At 45.4% G+C, this 27,978-nt stretch overlaps 1 protein-coding gene, 1 long non-coding RNA gene and 1 other non-coding gene across 8 annotated transcripts in view; 2 read left to right on the forward strand and 1 right to left on the reverse strand.

Annotated features, from left to right (window-relative positions):
* The window catches only part of FGF1 (fibroblast growth factor 1), a 110,765-nt gene extending 95,843 nt beyond the window's left edge, over positions 1 to 14,922 (reverse strand). The window contains exons 1-2 of one of the 6 annotated variants that reach the window (XM_030320521.1): positions 14,531 to 14,909; positions 4,121 to 4,274 (exon numbers count right to left, since the gene is read on the reverse strand). The gene's annotated coding sequence lies outside the window, so the exon portion shown is untranslated. Of the gene's footprint in view, positions 1 to 4,120; positions 4,429 to 14,530 lie in introns of those variants that run through there. The other 5 variants (XM_030320510.1, XM_030320477.1, XM_030320536.1 and 2 more) reach the window with 5 other exon arrangements.
* LOC115517683 overlaps positions 1 to 26,814 on the forward strand; it is a 157,147-nt gene extending 130,333 nt beyond the window's left edge. The window contains exons 4-5 of the long non-coding RNA XR_004343599.1: positions 19,172 to 19,270; positions 26,598 to 26,814. This is a non-coding gene — a long non-coding RNA (uncharacterized LOC115517683). The remainder of the gene's footprint in view (positions 1 to 19,171; positions 19,271 to 26,597) is intronic.
* TRNAQ-UUG lies at positions 5,381 to 5,465 on the forward strand. The gene has a single exon. It is a non-coding gene; the product is annotated as a tRNA-Gln (tRNA).
* Positions 26,815 to 27,978: the final 1,164 nt, after the last annotated feature.

Genomic DNA, 27,978 nt, shown 5'->3' on the forward strand with positions numbered 1-27,978 from the left:
ATAGCATGAAGGGGTTGGCCCTGTGCCTGGCACATAACAACTCGGTGTGCAGTGTGGACACTGTAGTGGATGTTGCAACACGTGGAGGGCTAGTCCGAGGAAGATGGTAATTCAGGAAGGAGGGGATGACAAGGAAGAGGCCACTTGTCCCTGACTCAGACCAAATGACTCTGTGTTCTCGTTCACAGCAATGAAGGGAAAAGAACCAGAGCCATGGTCAGACTTGGGTTTCCTCAACTGTCCCCTGTGGACCAAAGATGGAATCACCTGGGTCCTACCCAGGAAATGCAAAATCGTGGGTCCCTCCGGAACCTGGCTAAGTCGGGACTTCGGTGGGCCGGACCTGGGTACCTGATTTTTTAACCAAGCTCCCCTGTGATTCTCATGCACATTTGTTTGCAAACTATAGGTCCTGGAGAGACAGAGGGGAGTCTTGTCTGAGGTCCCCCCACACACACCTGTACAGCTCTGGTGCAAGAGGGGCTTGCTCCTCACGCCTGTCCCCACCACTAGCATTCCTTGGACAAAGTCAGAGGTCGTGAGCAGTTATGCAGAAAACAAATCTCTGTCACATTTTAAACATTCTCCTTAGAGGGGTCGCACCAGCAGATCGAGTCTTTTACAGACACCAAGTTCTGGATGGCCCATCCCTTCTCTCTCTATGACTGGAGTCACCCAGTCTTGACGTCGAGCTGAGCTCAAGCTGACCTCTGACCTCAGGCCTGCAGAGTTGAAGCGGGGTGCTGGCCCAGCAGCCTTGTGCCTCTGCCTCTGTGTCTGTCGTCAGGCACCATTTCCTCTCTTCTTGGGCATCATCTGCTGACTGGTTCAGGAAAACCTGAGGCCCCTCTTGTTCCCCCGTGACTGCATTCGTGTCTTGTTCCTGAAGACCTGGTCTCAAAAGCTGTAGGTCCTCAAAGTGGAGAGTCTGACTGTGGGCCAAGCTGGGGGGGCCAAGCTGCCTTTCTTTCTTTCTTTTTTTAAAATTTTAAAAAAACGTTTATTTATTTTTGAGAGAGAGAGAGAGTGTGAATGGGGGTGGAGCAGACACACACACACACACACACACACACACAGAATCCGAAACAGGCTCCAGGCTCTGAGCTGTTGGCACAGTCTGATGTGGGGCTCGAACCCACGAACCATGAGATCACGGATCATGGCATGAGCTGAAATCAGATGCTTAACCGACTGAGCCACCCAGGCACCCCCTGGGGTCTGCCTTTCTTAGGAGAGTTTCCAAATCCTGGCCTACTTTCCTAGGTCTTCAAATATCACCTGTCGTCACCAAATTCCACCTGTCTCCACTGTCCTCCAGTGATCCGATAAAACATACATGGCAAATCAGGTGGGAGCACAGCCTGGGTATGACATGTGGCTCTGTCACTTGGTGACTGCGTGAACTTCGGCAAATGGCCCAGCCCAGCAAGCCTCAATTCCTACTTCCCAGGGTTGTTATGAGAATTCAGCAAGGTCAGATACATAAAGCCAAGTCGGGTACCCGGCACATAGTAAGGGCACAGGAAACATCAAGTGTCACTTTGGACTTTGGAACAAAAGGACTTGTGTACAGCGTGTTCAGAACTCACCTTTCACTAATAGCAAATACATAGTAGTTACTATAAGCCAGGCACTAAGAGCATGACTCATTTGAGCCTTTCAGCGACAAGGTTGGTACTTTTTTACCCCATTTTACAGATGCGGAAACTGAGGCACAAAGCCACAGGATTAATAAATGGCACAGTCTGAATCTGAACCCCAGGGAGCCCCGCTGCAGAATCTATGCACTTGACCACTATATTAGGCTGCCTCTCTTAATTCGGAATATTTAGGAATCAGACACTTCATATTCCCTTCCTTCCTCTTCTGTCTCTGTAGACCACTGGCCTGGATGCTTGCCCTTGTTCCCATACCTTGGACCCTGCCTCCCAGCTGAGTTGGACATCCTGTCAGTCCACACTCACTCTCTGTTACCTGCCCCCCCCCAGGTATGTGCCCTCCCTTTTCTGTGGCTGAGTGGGCTCAATCCAGTTGTACCTTGAGATGGGACCCCTTGTCAGTACTCCGTGAGCATGTGTTGATTAGTGAAAAACGGGGGGAAAAAATCTTCATTCACCTATAATTTGTTTCACGTGTAGGCATTAGATTTACCTAAAACCAGGTATGCCTGCGGCACCCGTGACAGATTGCTTTTCCAGCAGCTTAACTCAAGGAGCATTGCGTTGGCCAAGCAACACCCTTTGATAAGGTGGATGGGGAATGCCTTACACTCTGTACCGTCCCTCACTCCTAGAGGGTGGCCCAGCAGGCCTGGCAGCTCCGTGATCCTCCACGGTTTACTAGCATCCACAGAACGCATGTGAGCCAGGAGAGCGAGCACACTCTCCATCCTGGGTCAGGCATCCCATCACTTAGTGTAGGTGGAGCCTAAGATGCCGTCCACCCTCACCACTGAAAGCATCATCATCGTGGTTGATGCTACTGGCCTGTGACGTCAAACCACTTAAGCAACCTCGTAGCGCTTCCTTAAATCCTTTTCGGAACCAGGCAAGCCGTATCTGTATGTATGCACAGCAGATCTGGGAGAGAGTTTACAAGAAACTCTGTTTTTCTCCCTTCATTATTTGTGTATCAGTTTGGCCTTTGATCAAGTACTTCATCTGCAAAGCCATTTACTCATACTAGCAAAGGCAGGGTCAACAGAAGAAAGCCTCCAGTGCTCACCAGCTGCCCTCAGCAGCACCTTTGATGATCTTGCCTTCAGATATACAATCTGAAAAGGGGAATTTCCTCAGAAGCCCTCAATGACCAACACAAAGAAAACAAAGGAAAAGGGAATTTGTGACTGTGAATCACAGTCTCCACCAAAATCCACACTCATTCACCCAGACAGTCCCAGTAAACAGCCGGCCAGCCCTTCACTGGACACCACTTTGCAAAGCCGGGCTTATTTCTTTTCAACCCTTTGCCACCATCAGGGCTGGCTGAGCCTCACACAAAGCCCCGGTCGTCCTCTGGCGGATGCTCGCCTCTCCCACCGCTGTTTGCAGAACTACATCATAAACAATCACATCTCTGTAGGGAATGAAAGGGAAAGTGCCAAAGCAGAAAAAGAATGCAGAAGAGTGTGTGGGGAGGTTGGGGGGGGGGCGGCGCAGTGGTTAAAGCAGCTAGAGAAAGCACTGAATGTTTACATTCTGCTGAGTCACGCAGGGAGCTCTTAGACCCCAGTGCCCAGATAAGGTGAGTTCCTCTTGGTTCTCTGAAAAATGGGCACTTGATGCCTAAATTCTCCCCCAGACCTGGAGGTCTGAATTGTTCAAGTGTTCTTCTCTAGAAGCCTTGCACACTTTGGGCATGTAATAGTGACGTGGATGTGGCTAGCCATTCCCGCACCTTCTCCTCCAGTGCCAGTCTGCAGGGGCACTGAGATGAGCGTGTGATATTCAAAGATCAGAAGGAAGGTAAGGAATAGTCCAGGTGAGCCATGGGGCCATCCGAATAGCCGCCTATCGTATCACATTCGGCTAATCCTGTATTTCAGCCCGACTTTTGTATCAAAATTTGGATAAAGTCTGAGGTGCTCAGTGAACAGCCTTCCCGAGGCAGCTGAATGTCCAGGTTCCCCAAGAGGGTGAGTGTGACACAGCGGGCTCACGCCCTTCAGACTTACTAAAGCCACCGATTTTGGCTTCTGCGGAACCGAAGGGGCTGTATCAGCGCTTCAGTAAATGAGGACATTCCGCCCCCTCCAGTCCTCATCGGCCCGGCAATGGAGGAATAAAGGTGCTGGGGCAGCATGGTGCAGGATCGTTTTTACAGTCTCTGAAGTCTAGGTGCTATTTTTACATGCCTGTGCCACGGGCGATGCCTCTCCCCAGAGCGGCCAGCACCATGGATTAAACAACCCAGCCAGAGGCGAGCCTCTGGGAATCCACTTGCCGGGGAACTGGTTCCAGTGGTATCTGCTTAAAACATCCCACTGCCTTCAGTCTTCCCGTTTTTTTCCCCCCTCTCCATGTAATATTATCCTTGCACTTGGACACACACACATACGCACGCCCTCAGCTCTGCACACAACCTGCTCTTTCCTCCCCGAAACGGAGACTCAGATTCTTACCTGAAAACCTTGTAGGCTGAGGACTGTGCCTCTTCGTCCAAGGGCAACACGGAAATCCACTGGGTGTCGTCTGCTCCGTGTCACTGTCACTGTGCTGCGGCTGCTTTCCCAGCAGCCCCACGCCGGCTCTCTGAACTTCTCGGTTACTGCAGCTCTGTGTGGGGAGAGGGGACGGGCCGTGGCATGCACATCAGGTTGCTGGTCTGCCTCCAGACACCATGCCACAGAGCTGGCTACCAGTCCCGCAGGGCCGTGTGGGAAGCAGGGAGGCAGGCTGGGGAGCTGAGAATGCCAGCCTCTGGGTCTCTCTCTGACCTTGTTTATCAGCAGAGGGGACCTGCCTGTAGACTCTAGCCCGCACTGACCCCACCCACAGGGACATACACAGAGCTCTAAGTGCCCCCAACTCTGGACAGCCAGCAGCAGGCAGAGCTATTGGCCAGCAGGGAAGGGAGGCAGAGACGACAGACGGCAGCTATCCTGGGTGTTATTTTAACGTGGTTTGTCTTGGGGCAAATGGCTGAGCCGAATGGACTACTGGCCTGTCTGAGCAGAATCCTGTTTATTTGGAAGCCTCAGTCACCAGGGAAACAGCAGGTCGTGGCTCAGAGACGCTCCTCTGGAATCAGAAGGCTGCCGGATGAAAGAGTCCTTTTCTGTTCTGTCATCTGGCATCCCTGCGCAGGGTGTAGGTGTCTGCGTGTGGCAGAGTGTGTGTGTGTCTGTTTGTGCCATTCCTAGGGCCAAGCCTTGCAACGGGCATGTTGTAAAGCCATCCAAGGCAATGGCCATCCAGGCTAGGGCTGGATGGGGCTGTGGAGCGAGTATTTCTGTCATTCCTGACCAGTGGTCAAGCCTGTCACTGCTGAACCGGGCTAATGAATCCTCAGGTGAGCCCAGCTCCAGGGGCGGGGATTTCATTAAAGGACCACAGGCATCATCTTCATGCCGCTGGCCGGGACAGGGTGAGGAAGGGAGGAAGCTGCCTGTACAAATAACTCTTTGGCTGGCAGGTAGGGAATGAAGCTGGAAATTGGATTAAAAGGATGTGGATCAGGAGGTATCTTTGAAGAGACTAAATGGAAACATGATGAATAGTTTCCTATAACTGAAGAAGGTCTCTACTCCTTATGTAGGCATTGGAAGCCTGGGAGGTATGTGTTTGTATGCATGAATGTTTGTCCAAGCCCGCCCACCTGCTGATTCAGATAGACAGGTACGGATTGACCTGTGAGAACTAGAAATATGCTCTCTGGGGGCACCTGGGTGGCTCAGTCGGTTGAGCATCCGACTTTGGCTCGGATCATGATCTCTCAGTTCGTGGGTTCAAGCCCCATCTCGGGCTCTGTGCTGACAGCTCAGAGTCTGGAGCCTGCTTCGGATTCCGTGTCTCCCTCTCTCTCTGTCCCTCCCCTGCTCACTCTTTCTCTCTCTCTCTCTCTCAAAACAAAACAAAAAAAACATTAAAAAAAAATAATGCTCTCTGGTCTCCACCTCCCCTTGGAAGGTGGAGGTGGGAGCCTCTCTCCAAAGGCATCATGTGGCATCCAGGGAGCCATTTTTGTGCCTTTTGAGGAGATGAGCCTCCCTGGAACAGGATGGATAAGCCATGGCTCTCCTGAAAGGGACTTGAAAAGTACAGAAAAAAAAATGATTTCACCAAATTTTATTAATTGGAACCTCCGTGAGCTGCCATGTCTACGTATTCAAAAGTACTCATAATTTGCTTTCAAAAATAATAATCTTCCTGTGTCTGCACAATTCCAAAGGACCTTCTGAAGCACAGAAAGATAAAAATATTTCGGATAATCGTCTTCTCAATACTGGAGAATTATTATGCTACCTCCAGTGTGCATGTTAACTTTCAACCACATGGAAAGAGAGATCTTAAGGTTAGGAAACAATAAATTAGGAAATTAAACCCATTAAATAGCTAACTAAAAATTCTCAGGACAGAGATGCGGCTCAGGGTCTCACCCAGCATGCATCCCCTAATGAAAGCCTTTGCTGTGACTAAAAGCAGGTGTCCCTAGCTCAGGGTCATGCCCTTGAACCTGCCCACACTGTGTGGTTGACCCTTCCTGTGCAGCTCGGCCGGGTTCCCATGCCATCCTTCCTAAAGGAGATGGATGAGACTGCTAACCGCATCTTCCCTGCAAGCCAACAGGAGTAATGGGACCATCCAGTGTGCCAAAATGTGTGAAAGCACCTTGAAAACGGGTAACACAAGTGTAAGTCATTCTTTTAGTGTTATTTCTCCATTCTATCCAGTTGTGAACTGCTGTTAAAAAAAAAAAAAAAAAAAAAAAACAACCTACAAGGATTTTCCACAAAGATAATCCCTAGCTACTGATATAAACTCATTTCTCTCTCCCTTTCTTCTTTCTTTCTTTCTTCCCTCTCTCCCTTTTTTCTCTTTCTTTCTTTCTTTCTTTCTTTCTTTCTTTCTTTCTTTCTTTCATGTTTATTTATCTTCAAGAGAGAGACAGAGTGCAAGCGAGGGAGGGGCAGAGAGAGGGAGACACAGAATCTGAAGAAGGCTCCAGGCTCTGAGTTGTCAGCACAGAGTCTGATGTGGGGCTTGAACTCATGAACCGTGAGATCATGACCTGAGCCAAAGTCGGATGCCTAATAGACTGAGCCACCTGGGCGCCCCTAAACTAATTTCTTTACTGCATATCTGATATTCAGCAATGTTACTGTCCAAATACTGGGAAATAATGAGTCCTCAGTTCCTTAGAGTATTTACTGTAATATAATTCCCCTCAATATTGAATGTTTAAAAATTTCACTTTAATATCCCCCAAATTCCACATTTATTTCAACTTTCATATCAAGCGTCTAAATTTGTCTTTTAAATAATATACATTTGGATGTTTTGAGTCATGAGACATGATAATGTTAATGCTTTCTGGCCTATTATTTAGCCTGGGAAGAGACTTGGAGATTGCCTTGTCTGAAGGTCTGGCCTCAGAATAGCCCTCCAGCTCTGGGCCAGGAAATAATAGCTGTTGAGGCTGTTCATTAAGCATCCATAATACTCTAGATCCTATGCAGGTCATGTAACAGAAACAAACCTTCCCTCAAAGCTCTTAGACCACATTTAAAGCCATTTCTGCAATGATTAAAACCTATCTGCAGGGGGGATGCCTGGGGGGCTCCGTCAGTTAAGTGTCCAACTCTCAATTTCGGCTCAGGTCACGATCTCAGGGTCGGCAGATCAAACCCCATATCAGTCTCCGTGTTGAACATGGAGCCTGCTTGGGATTCCCAGTCTCTCCCTCTGCCCCTCTCCCCTGCTTGTGGTCTCTCTCTCTCTCAAAATAAATAAATAAACATTAGAAAAAAACACCCTATATGCAGACCTACTAACACTGCAGGGGGTGGGTCTGTGAAAGGAAGAACATGACAGATTTGCAAGACCAACAGAAATCCTGGTAGAAGCCTTGTAGTTTTATCCACAGAGGTGTGGCCATGGCCAGAGTCATCCACACCTGAAATGTTGTGGCTGCTTCTGGAAGTGAGATTTTTCTTTCCACATCCTAAGAGATTGATTCACAATGGAGCGCTTCAGCAGTTGCTATCACAGAACGTGGCTCTAAACCTCTTATAAGAGCCTTAGAAGAGTGCTAAAAGTAGAATGTGGCATTTCCATGCCTTGACTTATTCTGTGCTTGGGGCCTCTGAAAAGCAGACATCACTTTTTAATTGCCCCAACATGAGAGTGGAACCAAAGCATGATAGATAGAATCAGCAGAATTCAAAATGCCCCCAGCAACTATTCTCTCTCTCTCTGGGCATAACATAGAAGCAATGGCTTCTTGTGCCTTGAATCTTGAAGCTGACAGTCAGTATTTGCTTTAAAATTTCCCCATTTGTTCGTCCTGTTTCCATAAGTGATGCAGTTATTTGAAGCACACACCAGACACACTGCATTTTCTTTCTAATTCCATTTGACCTTGTTGGGACACAACAAATCCTAATCAGCTGACAGGAGAAATCAGATGCTGCACTCTACTCTCTCCCCTAGCAAAGTATTTCCTTCTGTTTATGCCAAATCATGCAATTAAATGAAGGGCATGCTGGCCTCATGGCGAACCAACTGCCAGGATGACGGAGGGGAGGGATTTGACACACAGGGCATAGGGAAATGCCGCAGACGTTTACAGGAAATTGTATTAGTTGCCTGAGGAGACCTGAAAGCCACAAACGTCACAGAGCTGCAGGACAGAAACAGGGCCCAGTGGTTCTCAAGGGGGCAGTCACCTGATCCTATGGTAATCCAAGAACAGGAGCTCACCCCAGGGTCAGCCTGGCTCTCTGGCTTCTTCCGGGGATTGTACTTGGAAGGGACTAACCCATGTGGGGTGGGCTTCTTCTTCTCTGTGATATTGATCACCCACTGCCTCTTCTATTTTATGTTTTCTTTTATCTCAATTTTTAAATTTTTATTTTAAAATATTTTATCTTTAAATAAAAGTAATGCTTTGCACACATGGCCACATGCACAATGTACAGAAGGGTATAAAATGACCCTCATTAAGCCCTCTCCCCAAAGATAACCACTATTAACTTTTTTTTTTCCCGGACCCTTTAGTGGGGAAATGGCTTCATACACCTGAATGTGTATATACTCAAAAACAATTTACGAGCAATGTCCTGCATTGTTGTTTGCTTTTCACTTAGTAATAAATCTTTGCACATTGGTGTAGTCCGTCCAAGCACCAGTGTTCCTGGGCTATTGCAAAATCCTCCTACCTGATTTCCCTGCTTCTACCCATCTTACTCTCTATAGTTCATTCCAGAGGGATCCTGCTAAAAGATAAATCAGATCATATACCTGTTTGTTCACAACTGTCCAGGGCCTTTGACTTGCTCTGAGAATGAAAACTAAGCTGGCTATCACCAACCGCTTCCCTAAGTCCACCTCCTATGAACTGCTTGGTCATTTGTTGCAGTCATACTACTCATCTAGGCCAAACATCCTACCTCAGGACCTTTGCCCCTGCGACTCCTGCTTCCTGAGGTGTACACATTTGTTTTCTGCCCCTCTTTGGATGGATGGCAAGCTCTTGCTTATCATTCTTGTCTTATTTCAGATCACCTTCTCCCTGACAAACTGCTCTAAATCAGCCCCTATCACTGTTCTTCACATCCTCCTGCTTTCTTTTCCTTCACAGACCTTACTGCCATGGAACATTATGATATTCAGTTAGCTGTTTACTGGTTTGTTTCCTGGCCCCTCTGCCACACACACTGGAATATAAACTCCATGAGGAAAGCAGGGATTTCGTCTGTCTTTTCACCATTACATCCTCCGTGTCTAGACCAGTGGTTCTCAAGCTTGGATGTGCGTCGGAATCACGTGGAGGGTTGATTAAAACACAGATTGCTGGGCCCCAACTCCAAAGCTTCTAATTCAGGAGGTCTGGAGTGGGCCTGGAAATGTGCACGGCTAGCAAGTTCCCAGATGATGGTGAAACTGCATCCAGGAACCAAACTCTGAGAACCCTCAGTCTCGACAGTGCCTGGCCCACGGTGGGTGTGCATATGTATTTGTCACATGAATGTATGAGTGTGCACCTGAGGGACTGCCACCTTCTTTGTCATGGCTTTTCCACTTCATTATTTACTTATATTTATGTCTGTAAGTCTCCTCAAATTCTTTGTGACAAGAGGGTCCAAGTTTTGTCAGCTACTTTTAGAACATGATTTATTAGCTCCACCGATTTGTCAGCAGATGAATAAAAATGTAACGTTTTATAGGCCCTGGGAGATCCATGGGAGTCCCATCTCATTCTCTGCCTCAGTAAACCATGAGAACAAAAGGTGGGATGACTCTCACTTGACATGTGATGGAGAATTTTGCCCAGAAGTAATCGCTCAGGCCTCCCCTGTAGTTGTTTAATAATTGTCCCCTTGGCTTGGATTCTGCCTCGTGCTTTGGAACATACATACATAGTCTACCTGGACCCCAGGTTATGAAATGTAGGGAATCCAGTGGTTTTCCTGTGAGTCACAAAACCCCTGAGAATCTGACATGATCTGTAACCCTTTTCCTGAGCGCACACACACACACACACACACACACACCTTTTTTATGTTTAATTCCTGGAAGTTACAAGATACCCCAAGTCAAAATTCAAAACTCCTGATTTGTGAATTGTCTATGTGGCAAAAAACCAAAAACAACGTGGATCCTTAGTTTAGTATTTAAATTCCTGAGGAATCAGAAAGTTAAATGTAAGAAGACAAACCTTAGAGGAAAACATGAATTAATAAGATTAATAATCTTACTATTTATTTTATTTTTTTTTCAACGTTTATTTATTTTTGGGACAGAGAGAGACAGAGCATGAACGGGGGAGGGGCAGAGAGAGAGGGAGACACAGAATCGGAAACAGGCTCCAGGCTCCCAGCCATCAGCCCAGAGCCTGACGTGGGGCTCGAACTCACGGACCGCGAGATCGTGACCTGGCTGAAGTCAGACGCTTAACCGACTGCGCCACCCAGGCGCCCCAATAATCTTACTATTTATTTTAAATAAGGTACAAACTAATAAGGACCCCCCTGTAGAGGCACTCAGAGCCCCAGTAAGATTTATAATCTTAGAAGGGAGAATGCTTTTTGGAGCAGGACTTGAAATGCAGAAATGAAAAGAGAATAGTGAGATCGCTTCCATAACATTTTGAATAATTCACACAGGAAAGAGGGGAGCAGAAATCCTCCCAGCTTAGACTCTGTGGAGAAATCTAAGGATCCCGTTTTTCCCATCTGTATTCTTTCCACTTGGATTGTCTGGGTGGTCTGTGGCCGAGCTCTGTGGGAGAAGACCTAAGCTTATCAGAGCAGATGGGGTGAGGCCACATCCTTCAGGGAAGCCGTCACTGGGTTCATTATTTGATTAGCCATGGTTGGGTTTTTAAACAACTTTGAGATATAATTCACATACCGTATAGTTCACTCATTTAAAGTAAACAATTAAATGGTTTCAGTGTATTCACGTGGTTGTGCAGCCATCACTGCTAATTTTAGAACAGTTTTGTCATCCCCAAAAAGAAACCCCATACTCATTAGCAAGTACTCCCCACACCGTGTTCCTGCCAGGCCTAGGCAACCACCAATGTACTTTCTGTCTCTGTAGAATTGCCTGTTATGGCCGTTTTGTAGAAATGAAATCATACAGTATGGGTTTCTTTCCCTTCAAAAGCATAATGTCTCTGAGGTTCATCGATGTTACAGCATGTTTCAGCACTTCATTCCTTTTTATCGCTGAGTAATATTTCATTGTGTGGATATGCCACATTTTATTTATCCATTCATTGGTGAATGGACTTTTGGCTTGTTTCCCTGTTTGGACTGTGATGAATGATGCTGCCATGGACATGTATAGTTTTTGTGAGAACATATATTTTCATTTCTGTTGGGTCTGACAGTGGTTTTCCTCTGAAAGACTTACCCAAAGAGTTTTACTTAGCCTGTATAATTCTTTTGGTTTTAATTTTTTTTTTTTTTACAGTAAACTCATGGAGAAGTGAGCAGGCTTGGATCCTAAGACCTCAGAGCTCTGTTACCCCCAGGCTAGGCCCTTCTCTGCTTCTAGGTAATCTGGGACCCGATCAGTCTTGCCGTGTCTCACTTGTGAGGGTGCCAGGTCTCTGACCCTCCTGCAGGACCTTGTGAGGATTAATGGCCTAAATCAAATAGGATCTGCTCTTGAGAAGATGTTGACCCATACGAATAGGTCAGTGTGTGTCACAGAAACCACATACCCTCAAACCAAGGGCCTCGCTGGCATCAGAGGTGACAGCATCAGACAAGAGGCCAGTGGCTGGTTGTTAGAAGCATAGGTAGTCCAAAAAAATACTCACCATAGTCTAAACATTTTGGTTTCCTTTGAGATCAGATTTTGTTGCTTTCCAAATCCTGCGAGCTACCCTGTGAGGGTAGAAACGTCAGGGCCATCTGCCCAATGATGGACAGCCAAAAGGGCAAGTTGAAATTCTAAAACCCACTTTCAGCTAACATTTCCTCAAAAGTACCTCCCTCTTCAGGGCCCCAGAGGCATCTCCTTTTGTGAAATCCATGCTCCCCTGACCTTTGTGGCTTTGGGGTAGGCAAGTGTCTCTTCGCCCCTGGGTACAAACTAATAAGGACCCCCCTGTAGAGGCACTCGGAGCCCCAAGTGGCAGAAGGTGGGTCCAAAACACCCAAGCTTACTCATGCTCTTTGACCAGCCAACGGTGTTCCTTGGTCTTGAAAATCAGGCAGCCAGAAGCTCCCCTGATAAGTATGTAAATGCCAAATTTAATAGGAAATGAGATGGCAGGCATGCCTGGGTTCTAACTCCCATGTCACCGCTTAAGGGACAAGTAAGTTAATTCTATGAGCCTCAGTTTCCCCATATGTTAAATGAGGGATAATGCCAATATTTGCCTTGTAGGGTCATCGTGAAGGTTACCTGAGATGATGCCTCTGAGGCTGCAGCATACAGCTGGAGCTCAATTAATGTTTGCTATAATTATTACATTACTTTTAAAATCAGAATTTAGGACTTCACATAACCTAGCCATCCTCTCTCAGGTATTTAGGGAAGCTGGGTTTCTATTGGTCACTTGGCACTTGCTATGTGCCAGACACCACAGAGAGGGCTAGGGATAAAATCCAGTTTCCCCCAGGAATGTAAAATTCAAGTTTTTTACAGGGTGCGAGATTGCAGAAAGGCTCGACGAGCCAGGGAAGGCCTCAGGGGAGGCAGCACTGAGGCTGGCCCTTGAAAGGCAGGGTGGGTTCACATCCACAGAGCAGAGGGAGTCACAGGTGGACAAGGACAGGGGACCGAGGAGGGGAGATCTGTCTGCACACAGGCAAGGTTGGGGGCCTAGGTGGGTCTCGTCATGATGGATCGTCTGGGCACTGAGCCCGAGAAAAGCCTTCTGTTTTCTTTTGCACTATGTGGGGGTCTCTCTAGGAATGAGATGCCATGGGGTCTTTCAGTCACTTCTACTAATAACTATCCTTATTATGAGACTTTCTGTCACTGATTTTTGTGGACTATAAGAAAGAGGAGAAGTGATGTTGGAGGAGTTTTAAGTCTTCATCCAGACCATCACAAAAATAGCAATGCACAGTGCCAAGCATTGTGCCCAGGCCCCTCCTCTAGGACTAGCACCTTGGTTATCTTTAGGGGCCCAGCCCTTCATTGCTTCCAGTCTGTGTGGTTTGGGTGGGGATGACTACACCCCATGGCAAGGATGGCCACAGTGCCCACACTGGTTCAGTGAGATGTGACTCTGAGACTCTAGACTCTTGGGAAAAGGACATGCCTGTTCTTCTAGAGGGTGGCTTTGCCATTAGGGTGTCAGCCTGGAGTTGCTGGTGGCCATCTTGCCACTGCCTTAGGTGAGTCTTCCTGGGATACAATGACACGGAGATGCAGAGCCAAGAAACGGAGAGAGACAGAATTGGGATGCTACCATCTGGGCACCTGGATCCCACCATACCACAGCCTTTTCAGTTACACAAGCAAACAAATTTCCTTCTTTTGGCACAAGTCTCTTCAAACCGGTTTCAGTCTATTGTCGCTAAAAGAATCCTGCTTTGTTGGAGTGTCTTGCTCCCACCTATGTTTTGTGGGCTTCTTAGCATAGGTATTTGTAGTCCATAGTCAGGGGGTGGCATGGTGTGTAACAAGGGTCAGTGGTATGCATTTGCTAGTGATGGCGACATCTGTACACATCCCCAGACAGGCACAAGTACATGTCATGTGCTTGGGAGGGGAAGCCGAGACTGCAAAATTGCCTTGTCTTCTTTGTCCCTTGACTCGGCTTACAAAGCAATTCTCCCCAAACCCTGCATTTTATCCCTCTTGTTCTCAACCAAAGAAATGAGTTCTGGGATCTGTTAAGTATATTTTACAGGGTTCTAAGAAGTCAGGAAAAGGTGTGGAAGGAATGAGGAGAGAGGAAGATCTGCACATCTCCCTTGTGGGTTTTTTTTTTCCCTTTTGTCCAATAATAAGGAATGAGCCGGCCTCCTTTTGTTTCCTATTTCATACAGGGCTTTTTAAAACTAAGATGAACTCGACTGCAATGGGATTTGTCTAATGGTTTCTTGGAAAACATCTTCTTGGATCTCAGCAAACATAATTCATTTGGTGGGAATCATTTCTCACTTCCCCGCTAAGAACTGGACCTACCCTGTTCTTTCTGGGAGCATAGTAGCCTCAAAATGAGAGAAGAGAGTACAGGTATTTTAAGCTAGCATCCATCACACAGACTCAAGTCTGCCAGAGACCCAGATCAGGGAGGAGAAGAGGAAGAAGAGGGGCAGGGGAGAGCATTCATGCTGGACCCGAGCACGAAGTCTGTAGTCATGAGCCCCTCAGAGAAATGAAACGGATGCACTCACCTCTTTGCTTTGGCTCTGGGGCACTTTCTTTCTGGGGCGAGGCAGCCACAGCAGCCTACAGCGTCCAGGGTGACCTAACGGGAGTGCTGCAGGCAGGCCGCTGCAGGAGGAAGGGAGTTCCCATTCTCCATCAGAAGGGAGTGTCCTTCACCAAAAGGAGGCGATGCCCTTATTCCCCTGGAGTTGAGGCTGTTGGTTCCGCCTGTCCTCTCTCTCCTGCTCCCTCTCTGGTGTGAATGGAGCTCAAGGGAGTCCTGAGAGAAGAGCTGAGTGCAAAGCACACACCACACCCACCCTGATACAGGTTGTTTTCCCAGCCCGGGAGAGCCAGGGGAGGGAGGCAGCCAGTGCACTGGGAGGCCACCCTCTCCGGGGCCCCCCACCAGTGCGGCTGATGCTGGTGTACCCACGGAAAGCCCAAGGACAGGCACTTGTGTATTTCTTTCTCTCCTCTCATGTGATCTTATTTTTGGGCTGGATACAAAAGCTATTTGGGGGCTGGATAGCTGCCAGGTGAAAGGACCATTATCTTATCCAAGTTGTCTCCGTGCCTCTGTCTGAGCTAGTCTCTGTTGCCTCTCCCCGTATACGGCAGAACTGTGGGGATCTTGCTGTGAACCTTACTTTTCATATATCCCAGCAGTTAGTCCACATTACTAACTTTCTGTCAACTAGCTTACCCCCATCCTGTGAGGTTTCACAGAGGACAAGTATAATGAACAATGCCATTACTATTATGTCTGAGGCTGGTGGACCTGTCACATAACCAACATACAACACTATCTTAGACATAGAGACCCTCTTATCAGCACTGGGGTGGGATCTTCAGACCTGGAAGGTGCTCAGGAGCAAAGTCAAGGAACAGAGTGAGGTTGTAACACTGAAGGGCCCTGACTCCCCCCTCCCCCAACCGGATGGCTGCTTCTGCTTCTATCTCCCAGGGGTATAAAACTTAAAATGTTTAAATGGCTTGGTTTTTCACCTCTGAGTTTTCCTCTTCAGACATGGATGGAAAGTTTTGAAACACTCATGCCTGACAAACGCTATATCATCATCTTCACGATCATCACTGTTATTTATTAAGCTCTTGCTAAATGCCATTCATGTGCTGAGCCCTTTTCCTGCGCTGGCTCATTTCTCCTCCCAGCAGCCCTCTGAGGAAGGTAGTCATGTTCGGATAGGACAGCAAGAGAAGCAGAGGCTGGGAAAGATGAGCTGGCCAGGGAAAGACCCGAGCCACCCATCTGTCTGATTCCAGAGCAGGAGTTTTGGGCCACTGTGCTTACTGTGTGCTGAAGCTATAAATTACTGAGATTTCACTATTGTTTTCATTTCCTAAGAGGAAAATAAAAAACCTCACGGTGGATTCAGATGCATGACTTCACTCCTCAATTTCTTTCCTAATTCCAGTTCTTGAAACAGAGAAAAAGGTTTTCATCTGTTTACAGTCCTGGGCCCTGATTCTAGATACAGGATAGAGGAGTCTGGCCTCCATTCTCCTTGGAGCCCGTTTTCTATGAATAATTCACTGTGCAAACACAAACACGCCAGAGGGGACCCGGCTGGGCGGCCCACTACCCCTGAGATAGAGCCCCCGAGATCGAGTCGAACAGCTTGTCCAACACTGCCCCCTGCAGGCCTGTAGGCTGCATTACCCCCAGAATGGCCATCCAGACTTCACAAGGATTGTTTTTAGGGACCTGGTTCCTCTAGGCACACCTTCCTAAAACTGATTTGCCTCAGAAAGTGCCTGTGTTGGTAATAACCCTTACTGTAAAGTGTACCCCTCATTCCACAAATCTTACTAAGGTGCCATTACTCCAAATGTGAAAATCTCCAGCTCCAGGTCCCCAAACTGGAAACTTCCTTTAATAATTTAATTCAGCTTCCTTTAATGATTAATTAAGGTATTTTTCTTTTTTTAGTTTATTTATTTTTGTGAGAGAGAGAGAGAGAAAGAGAGAGAGAGTGCAAGCTGGGAAGGGGCAGAGAGAGATATGGAGACACAGAATCCAAAGCAGTCTCCAGACTTCAGGCTGTCAGCAAGAAGCCCAACGCGGGGCTCGAACACACAAACAATAAGATCATGACCTGAGCCGAAGTTGGGCGCTCAACTGACTGAGCCACGCAGGTGCCCCAAGGTTGTTGTTTTTTTTTAATTTATTTAACAAAATTTGTTTCTTCTATTCCTTGAATTTGAGGGAAACTACTGTGAAAGTGAATCATAGGGAATCTCGGAAATAATAACAGATGAATAGGTATATTTAATTTTTTTTAACATTTATTTATTATTGAGAGACAGAGAGAGACAGAGCATGAGCATGGGAGGGGCAGAGAGAGGGAGACACAGAATCTGAAGCAGGTTCCAGGCTCTGAGCTGTCAGCACAGAACCCGACGCGGGGCTCAAATTCACAAGCCCCGAGATCATGACTTGAGCCGAAGTTGGACGCTTAACCTACTGAGTCACCCAGGCGCCCCGTGAATAGGTATACTTAAAGAATGATGTCACAACTTAAGTTTTTAATTCCAGTATTTAGAATATGCTGGAAGGTATTATCTTGAAGCCCTATGAACCTAATGATGAGCTTGTCACACATCAACTTTAAAATGTAGGTAGAGATGGCCTCGTTTTTCAAAATTGTTTCAGAAGTCACAGGAACAAAAACTGGCCGAAGCCTGTTGTACCTGGGGCTGGCCATTGCTGACTGGTAACAGATTGCTGTCCATCCATCCAAGAGAAGTGAGCACCTACTATATGTCAGGCATTGTTTCGGGCACGAGATAGAAACATGGTGAGCAAAAAGTTCCATGTTACATGCCAAATTTTTACTTGTGGCTGCCTCTAGAGAGTTGAGTGAGGCAAATAGCTTAATTTAATAATACTCATATATAAAATTCATTTTAGATAAGCACTAAGGAGGAGCATTTGGTGAGTAGAGAAGGTATAAGGGAGATTGACAAATAATGAGGATTGACTTAAGTCATGAAGGAGATGTCAGGGAAATAACATCTGAACCAAGAATAATGCAGAATCTCCATGAAAACCCTTGTAATATGGGAGGATTGGCAGAAGTGTTTTTAGAAAGGGCCTTTGCCCCTACACAAGTAAATCCGTGTTGTAAATCAATGTTTCTCAACTGGGACTCATTTCTTTCCCAGGGGACATTTGGCAATTTCTGCAGACATAGTCGGTTGCTGTGACTGGGGTTGTACTAGTGGCATCTAGTGGGTAGAGACCAGGGATCCTGCTGAACATTCTGCAATGTACAGGACAGCCCCCACATCAAAGCAGGCAGCCCTCAAAGTCAATAGTGCTGAGGTTGAGAAACCCTGTTGAAGAAGAGGGCAGGGCAGACCACACAAGTGTCTGTAGTAGATGTGGATTCATTTGTTCATTCATTCAACAAATACTTATTGAGTGCTCACTATGTTCAAGACACCATTCTGGGCATAGTTGAGGCATACCAGGTACCCCTTAACCAAAATTGTCACCTCAAATGGCCTGCCCGGTTGTGTTTCTGTGACCCAGCCTAAAACTGTCACCGTTCAAATAGTGGCAAAACTGGTCTTTCTGGAGAAAGAAGAGATAAAAATGTATGCGTATTATTAGCAAGTTGGTCCCTGAAGCATTGTTTGCAAATAGTGGAAACAACCTAAGTATCTATCTATAAGAGAATGGTTACATAATTCTAGTATATCCATATAATAGCGCCCAATAAAAAGGAAAGAAGCAAGTCTCCTTGAGATGACAAAGAAAATAAACATGAAGGTATTGATAACTGGAAAAAAATGGGAAATAGCACGTAGAGTATAATTGATGTGATTTGTGTTTTTAACTTTTTTAATGTTTATTTATTTTTTGAAAGAGAGACAGAGACAGAGACAGAGTGTGAGTGGGAGAGGGGCAGAGAGAGAGGGAGACACAGAATCCAAAGAAGGCTCCAGGCTCCAAGCTGTCAGCACAGAGACTGACACAGGGCTTGAACTCACAAACTACAAGGTTATGACCTGAGCTGAAGTCGGACGCTTAACCGACTGAGCCATCCAGGCACCCTGATGTGATTTGTGTTTTTAAATTGGTTTATGTGTGTGTTTGCATATGCATGCAATTACTAAAGAAATTGTCACCAAATCCTACTAATGGTTCCAAGGAATGGAAAATAACTCTGGAACATGTTCATTGATAGTAACCCTCTACATAATTTCCTCCTTTCACATCATTTAGATTGTTTCCAGTTTATCCTTTTCATTACTACCAATATTCAACCGCTCACCAACTTCTGGAGATCCTTCAACTTCTAGGACAATTCCCATTCCTTATTAAATACAAGGCCCTTCCAAACTTGCCTCTAGTCAGTCCTCATAGGCTGTTCTTGGGAGCTGCTCGCCCTTCCCAGCCTTTTTCCCACCCCCACCTCCCTGGAGCTTTGGGAGTCCCACGGTGGACTCCTGGGACTTCATCATGCCATATCCTTTCAAGACAAGCTCACCTCTGTGCCTGAAAAGCAGTCCTCTTCTTTTTATACCTTTATTAGGATAGACTAGGTTATACTGTGGTTGTAAATAATCCCCAAATTTCAGTGACTTAAAATAACAAAACTGTATTTCTCATTAATGGACATCAACCTGTCCATTTTCAGGTTGGCTAGGCAACTCTGCTCCGTGTAATCCTTAATCAAGGACCCCGAGCTCAAGGAGGTCAAGGAACTCGTCCTCTGCATTCAGGAAAGAAAAAAGAGGTAACGTTTACTACTACTCTAGAACCTAGAAGCTACTTCTTTCCCCATTTCATTGACCAAAACAAATCCTATGACCACATCTTACATAAAATGAGATGGAGAATTTATTTTTTTTAATGTTTATTTACTTATTTTGAGAGAGAGAGAGAGCAGGGGAGGGGCAGACAGAAAGGAAGAGAGAGAACCCCAAGCAGGCTCCCTGATATCAGTGTAGAACTGGAGGCGTGGCTCCATCCCACGAACTTCGAGATCACGACCCGAGCTGACATCAAGAGTCAAACACTTAACCAACTGAGCCATCCAGGAGCCCCGATATAGAGAATTTCAATCCTATTAGTTTCTTGGAAGGTAAGGAGTCCTAAATATTTGGGGAACCTGAATTCTATAAGTGTTAGGTATGATATTTTGTATAAGTCCATTAAGTCATTTGGTAATCTTGTTCAAATAATCTGTATCCTTATTCATTTACCTGCTCACTTCTTCCTGTGGTTTTGCCAATCTTAGCTTCATATTTTTGACTGTACATTATAAGATGTGTGCAAGTTTTATAATCACTGTATCTTCCTTGTGAATTTGTTATGATGATATATCTTTCTTTAGCTGTAGTAATGTTTTTGCCTTAAAATATAGTTTGATATCAATGTATACTATTAATATTAATATAATTTTAATTAATATTTACATATTTTCCACCATTTACTTTCAACATTTTTTAATTTTTTTAATGTTTATTTATTTTCAAGAGAGACAGAGTGTGAGCAGGGGTGGGGAAGAGAGAGAGGAAGACACAGAATCCAAAGCAGGCTCCAGACTCTGAGCTGTCAGCACAGAGCCCGGCGTGGGGCTCAAACTCATGAACTATGACATCATGACCTGAGCTTTAGTCAGACGCTCAACTGACTGAGCCACCCAGGCACCACTCAACATTTTTAAAATTAATGTTTATCTGTTTCTTATAGATAGCATGCATATCTTTTTATCCAGTTCGATACTCCTTGACTTTTTAAAAAAATTTTTTAAGTTTATTTATACATTTTGAGATAGAGAGAGAGAGAGAGAGAGAACAAATGGGGTAGGGGCAGAGAGAAAGGGAGAGAGAATTCCAAGCAGGCTCCACACTGTCAGTGCAGAGCCTGACATGGGGCTCGAACACATGAACTGTGAGATCATGACCTGAGCTGAGATCGAGAGTTAGACACTCAGCTGACTGAGCCACCTAGGAGCCCTGATACTTTTTGACTTTTCATTGAAGTACTTTGTTCATTCACATTTGATGTAATTACTAATATATTTGGATTTAAGTCTACCATCTTATTAAATGCTTTCATTGGTCCCACATGTTCTATATTCTTTTTTTCCTCCTTTCTTGCTTGTTTTGATGTGGTTGAATATTCTATATTTCTGTCTATTACCTTGGAAATTATATACTTCTTTGACTATTCTTTAGAGGTTATCCTAGACCACAGTGTGTGTCATTGACTGAATCAAAGTCTAGTGTTGATTGATATTTTTATCTTCTTCCACAGTAATACAAGGATCTTAGACCATTTTAATTTCATTTACCCCTTCATTCTGACTTATATATATTTGTTATATATTAAAAAATTTTAAACCCCCAGTGGACATTGTTAAGTTATTTTGTACAGTCTAATTCATTTGGATTCTTCAAATTAGCCTTTGCATTCTTCTTCATTTTTTCTTATTATCTATAACCTGTCATTTAAAATCGTTTTCCTTCTGCTTAAAGAACACTCCTTTAGTATCTGCTGCTGGTAAAGAATCACAAAGATTATCTTCATTTCATTTTTATGATTGCAGGCTGTTTTCTCTGGGTATGGAATTCTAGGTTTTCTATCAGTACTTTAAAGACATTTAAATTCTCCTAATTTCTAGCTGCTATTATTTCTGTTAAGAAGCAAGATAACAGTCTATTCTTTTTTTTTTCAAGTAATGTTAGTTGATTTTAACATTTTTATCCTCCTTGTCTTTGATTTTCATCTATTTTACCCTGATGTACCTAGGAGTGGCTTTCTTTTATTTACTGCTTGGGGTGTCCAGGTCTTCTGGAATCTTGGCATTTTCCCAGCTATTTTTACTTTCACATATTGCTGCTGTTTTGATTTCTCTCTCATCACCTCCTAGAACTTCAGCCTTCACTTTATCTTCCATATCTCTTCTTCTCTCACCGTATTTTCCATCCTTTTGTCTTTTCGTGTCTTGTCCTGATGTTTTCTTCTAACCTACTGCCCAGTTTATCAATTCTCCCTTCAACTGTGTCTAGTCAGTGGTTAAACTCATCCTCTGAGCTCTTTTGTTATTTATTATGCTTTTCAATTGTACATTTCTATTTGGTTATTTTACAAATCATCATTGTCTTTTTTTTTAAGTTTCTAATTCTCTGCCAGAATTTTTAATATTTTATCTCCTTTGCATAGTCTGTCTGATAACTCTAGTAACTGCAGTTTTCTGGGTTTTTATGGTAGTTGTGTCTGCTGGATCTCATTCATATTATTTCCTTATATATCTGGTTAGTTTCATGTGTGCAGAAATTGTGTGTGAAAAATTGTTGGTAGAAGTTACACGAGACAGTATGGTGTTATATTCCTCCAGAGAGTATTTACATTTGCTTCTGCTAGGTACTTGGGGATACTCGCAATCTAGGATCACCTTAATCCAATTTGAAGAATTAAGCTCATTGGCAGCTGAGCTGAGCCCCTGCACAACGTGGTCTATCTCCTATTCATCCAGTCTTAAGGCGCAATCCATATGGCCCCTAGCTTAAAATGGGGAACTACGGGCACTCCTCTCCTTTGATGGGCACTGGATTCCAAGTTTCATCCCCTTACTATGCAAAACTGCTTACTATGCAAAACTGCCTACATGCAAAACTGCCTACAAAGAAGCGTCTGAGCTTCTCAGTTGTCTCTTCCAGAAGCAGCAAATATCCCAAGGGGGAAAAGATGGTTGTTGGGTTTGCCTCCCTAAATGCCCGTCTTTTCCCAGATCTTGGTTTGGCACCTCTTTATTGTCTTTTTAATTGTTTGATGCTTTCAGGTTGCTTTTATTTTTATTTTGTCCAGCCTTTGTAATTGTCCTCAGCAGGAGAGCAGGCCCCAACTATCTAGTCTGCTGTTTCCAGATGGTAGGAAATATAAATGCAGGAAGCAGGCCAGGTATATGTGCACGTGCACACCTTATGTGAGTGGTGGACACTGGGGTTAACCAGAGAGCATGAGTCTTTTTTGCCTTGTAGAAGTGAGAGTCTCATGTTGCCAGATTTTTCAATTTTTTTTTTTTTCAAAAGAAGTAGGAACTGCAAGCTTTTTACGTGTGAAATCACAATTTTCAATGGTGGCTACAAAAAAAAAAAAAAATTAACTCTCAAGAAACCAAAGAAGACACATTTGCAGTTCAAATCCAGCCCATAGGACACCAGTTTGAAATATCTGAACTACAGGATGTGTTGATGGGATAAGGAGGGTTAAAGGTGGTCATCTTTCACTATTAACCTTAGCCTCCAGTAGTCCAGGCTGCCTTGAATAAACCCCAGTCCCTCATATCAAAAAAAAAAAAAAAGTTTGAAATAAATTTGTGTCTTTACTGAAATGTCTTAAAAATGCCAACCAGGAGGATAGGGTCTATTCATAACACCAACAAGGCTTCTGGAAAATCTCCTCTCATCTCTCTTCCAAATCCTTCTCATGATAGCCCACCAGGTACGCCAATCTCCTTTAACTCATCTCTTGAATTCCCCTCAGTTCATCTCATCTCTGGCTCTCAGCTCCTTTATCCTCCCTCTTACCTTCTGATCTATTCTGCTTTCCCTTGCAGGTAATTCCCTGCCTTTTCTCTGGTGGGCTCACCAAGCCACCCACGCTCACAGCACTGCGTGACTCAGAATCCCTTCCAGCATTTTCCTATATTCCACACAAGAAAGGCTCCAAAACCTAGCTGCCAAGACTAAATCCTCCGTCACAGGAAGTGGGGGTAGGGAGCCAGGATGCTGTAAATACTCTAAAATCTGTATTTTTTCCCTGTCCCATCAGCTCTGCCATCTGGGATGGGGTGAAGCCAGGACGCGATGTCATTTGCAGAGGAAGCAGAGCCCGTTTCCGGGATGCTTTGGCACCAGGTTAAGTTTTCGGATGCCTGCCTTGTCACTTACCTCCTACTGAAAGGACAGGGCCCCCACCCATGCCACCACCCCTCTCGCAAATGGGGAGAGAGAAGCCAGAAGGAAGAGAAATCAAAGGTGGACTTTTCCTGATTTGCCTCATAGTAGAAAGTTAGCAAAGCATGTCAGAGAATAGAAAGCATTTGATAAAAATAGTGTCTGTTAAGCCTGGGACTCAAGCTGGAGATGCATGGAAATGAAATTTATTCCTTCCTTGAGTGTTCCCCTACTAGGATAACAATTCTGTCTCCCTCATTAATGACAGAGGCTTAAGATGCTGCTTTCTGTGACCAAAACGCCTCTCCTTCCCAGGGCTGAAGATGGAGGAGGTGCTGGCCGAATTGAGGAAAGCTACCAGGCTGTGAAGCCCCCTCTGGCCAGTCGGGTGTGGCTCTATCATCCTCACACCCACCCTTGACTTTGAGACGTGGTGTCAAGGGCCCCACCAGCCTGTGAGATGGGTGAGCTGGGAGAAGGTTTTCCAGACTAGCCAGTGTCGCTGGCTCATAGGAACCTAATTGATAACCATACCTTTGTAGTATTATTACTCTCCCGGAGGGAGGCCTCTGGCCAGGCAGCCCTCGGTAAAAGGGCAGAGCAAACAGAGGCTGATGTCCTCTCCTTCATAAAGCAGCTCCTCACGGTGCCTGGGGCTTTGACATTTTCCTCGTGCTACCGAGGACATGCAGAGGTGTCCCCCTCAGCTCAGGATGGGAACGCCAGATTGGGCCTTCCTCAAAGCACGTGCTAGAGCCCCCTGAACTCTCCTGGTGACCGTCATGCATGTCACCTGTTCTTCGGGGTCCTGCTCGAGACCGATGGTCCTTTACTGAAAAACAAAGCTGAGCCAAGCTAACAGCAGACGAGAACAAGTGATCAAGTGGCTCTGTTAAATGACCTGGGTTTTTAATGGGCTTTTTTGTGTGTGTTTGTTTTAATTGTGTTGGGGCGCCTGCCTGGCTCAGTCAGCAGAACATGTGACTCGATCTTGGGGTTGTGAGTTCAAGCCCCATGTTGGGTGGAGGGATTATTTAAAAACAAAATCTTTGGGGCGCCTGGGTGGCTCAGTCAGTTAAGCGTCCAACTTCAGCTTAGGTCACGATCTCATGGTCTGTGGGTTCGAGCCCCGCATACAGCCCTGTGCTGACAGCTTGGAGCCTGGAGCCTGCTTTGGATTCTGTGTCTCCCTCTCTCTCTGCCCCTCCCCTGCTGGCTCTCTCTCTCTCTCTCTCTCTCTCTCAAAAATAAATAAAAACATTAAAAAAATTTAAAAACAAAATCTTTAAAAAACATTTTAAAAATTATGATAAAGTATATGTAACATAAAATTTGACTTTTTAGCCATTTTCAAGTGTGCGGTTCAGTGGGATTAAGTACATTCATGTTATTGTGCAACTATCACTACCCTCCATCTCCAGAACTCTTTCCATCTTTTTTTTTAGTTTAAATGTATTTATTTTCAGACAACCTACATGATATTTTTTTCTTTAAAAAAATTTTTTAATGTGTATTTACTTTTGAGAGAAAGAGGGAGAGAGACGGAGGTGTGAGCAGAGGAGGGGCAGAGAGAGGCAGTCACAGAATCTGAAGCAGCCTCCAGGCTCTGAGCTGTCGGCACAGAGCCCTACTTGGGGCTCGAACCCACGAACCGCAAGAGCATGACCTGAGCTAAAGTCAGACGCATAACCGACTGAGCCACCCAGGCGCTCCATGATTTTTTTTTCTTAAAAACAATTCCTCTACTCCAAATAAATCAAGGTGAAAATGAATGAAGAGCTCAAGATGATATCTCCCACTTTTCGAAGTCCTGGTAGCATGGATCAAAAGCAGCAGCAGTGATGACACCAGGCGACAGATCTAAAGTAATAGCCAAACTTGTTAACATTTTTCCATTTCTAAACCATCCTAAGAGAAAGTCGTACAAGGAGCCACACCATCCTCACCGCCGTAGTCCAGCCGGGCAACGCTGCCATCTGGCTTCGTGTTTCCATCAATAAACAGCCGGTGGTTTTTGCAGTTAGCCAAGATACGCTTGATTTGGATTCATCAAAGTTTATTTACTCTTCCTGGTCTCTGGTCTTCAAGGTTGCCTTTGGTTGGGTCCATGTGGTCTTTGATGAACTTCCTGTAGGCTTCTTTTGTGAAGCTGGTTTACTGCAAGTGATAGTTCGTTGATAGTATCAACACCGGCGATTGTTTTTGGTACCTTCATTCTCTGGGTCTTTAGCAGAGGCAACGCCATAAATGAGTGAGTCACCAGCGGTACGTCTGTCCTCCTGGCCATCTTCTCCTCCACCTCCAGGGGCTGCCCACCCTTGATCTCCCAGGTCTTGACGTCTGAGGACTTACCATCATGGTTGATGAGGTCACCATACATGATCACAGTGGCAGGTGGAGACAGCCAAGTGGGGCTTTCGGTGAGCAGGAGCCAGGAGCCTGGAGGGAGTGGTACAGACTGAGCAGTGCTCCACTGGGGAGGAAAGCAGGGAGCAGGCAGAAAAGCAGAGGCTCTTTTTGTCTTGCAAAATAGAAACTCCATGCCCTTAGACAACAACTTCCCATTGCTCCCTCCCCTTGGCCCCTGGCAAACATCAGTCTGCTTTCTGTCTCTATGATCTTGACTATTGTATGCCCCTCATATGAGTGGAAACATACGGTATTTGGGCTTTTGTGACTGCCTTCTTTCACTTAGCATAATGTCCTCAAGTTTCATCCATGTTGTAACATGTATCAACATTTTCTTCCCTTTTTTATTTAAAAATATTTTTTAAGGTTTTATTTATGTTAGAGAGAGAGAGAGAGGCAGAGGGTGAGTGGGGGAGGGGCAGAGGGAGAGGGAGACAGAGAATCCCAAGCAGGGTCCAGACTCTGAGCTGTCAGCACAGAGCCCTGTGTGGAGCTCAGACCCATGAACCGTGAGATCATGACTTGAGCCTAAGCCTGTCGTCTAACTGACTGAGCCACCCAGGCATCCCAACATTTCCTTCCTTTTTAAGGCTACTATTCCATTGTATGTATAAACCAAGTTTTGTGCATCCATTGATCCATCGATAGACATCTGGATTGCTTTCACTTTCTGGCTATTGTGAATAATGCTACAATGAACATAGATGCTCGTTTCAAGATTGTTTTGACCTGTTTGTATTTTCACAGGACTCTTCAGGAAGATAATTCAAATGGCGGGATATTTTAAGAACCCAAGAAAGCCGGTGAGAGTTGTTTTAGATGGAGACTTAGTGTCCCTTGCATCAAACCATGTCACCTGCATACGGGACTGCCCCTGGATACATGTATTTTGCATTTCCTCACTGAAAAGGATTCACACTAATGCCGAGTGGGAAGAAAATGTATAAACAATTAACTTCCCAAGCCACTTGGCCATGGGAATTTTGACAGTGAGTATTTTTATCAGGCAGTGACATTGGGAGGTGACAGAATGATGCAGGCACAAAAAGGCTTTGGCATTAAACCTGGCAGACATGTCTCCCCCACATGGGTTCCAAACACCTTCTTATCCTGACTCTCCAGGGTCCCTGTTGATTCCCACTTACCCCTCCCTGAGCTCTCCAGTGTCTTCTTCACTTAACCCCTTCTGCACTGCCACATGCTCAAGTCTTTTACAAAACAAAAGCACAAGACAAAAGCACAACCCCTCCTTTGAGCCCTGTCTTTCACCTTCCACCCTCTCTCTCTCTCTCTCTCTCTCTCTGTCTCTGCCCTCCCCACCCCCACCCCCCCAAGCCTGTCTTCACCATCCCCTTTCACATCCCACTTCACTTCACTCCTTAACCCACTCTGCTCTGGCTTCTGCCTCTGTGCTCTTCTTCCTCTGGGTTCTGATGGGGCTTGCTGGGTCTTCTGGTCTGAGCTTGTGATGGACCTGAGTCTCAGCCTCCTGTTCAAGGCAGCAAGGGCCCAGCATCCTGAGAAGCCTTGGCATATAGCTTCAGAGGCAGTCCCTAAAATACCAAAAATACTTATTTTTCCCCATGAAGGTGTATGGTAACCCAGGTAAAGGGTATGATCTATGGAACTATATCCTTACAAACTCAGGGAACAAGAACAATCTTTGCGAAACATCTTTCAGACAGTGGAGCCTAGAGGCGAGGAGAGCCGCTCTATCATCAAACATACCTGGAGAGACCCCCAACTCTGTCAGTTGCTACCTGGGAGACTATGGGCAAATTACTTCAACTCTCTGTGCCTCCTCACCTCAGCTTGAAAATGGCCATCGCAATAGCACATATGTCATGGGACTATTGGAAAAAATGAGTAAGACAATGCGTGTCTTGTGCTGAGCGTAGTGCGTGGCTCATAGGAACCATTTCGTAAGCAATCACTCTCATCACTACTTTTTATGGGTGTAAGTTGAACTCAGTATCTAAGTCCATCTTGATTTTCATCTTGTAAAAGGTGAATGAACACATGTGATAAGGCTAAGAGGTGTATTGCAAAACTCTCTAGAGAATCACTCGTTTCCTGAGTGATCAGAAACTTTTAAAAGGGACAGCGTGAGAAACTACAGGGAGAAACC

Source organism: Lynx canadensis, chromosome A1, assembly GCF_007474595.2.
Source record: "Lynx canadensis isolate LIC74 chromosome A1, mLynCan4.pri.v2, whole genome shotgun sequence".
Taxonomy (NCBI): domain Eukaryota; kingdom Metazoa; phylum Chordata; class Mammalia; order Carnivora; family Felidae; genus Lynx; species Lynx canadensis.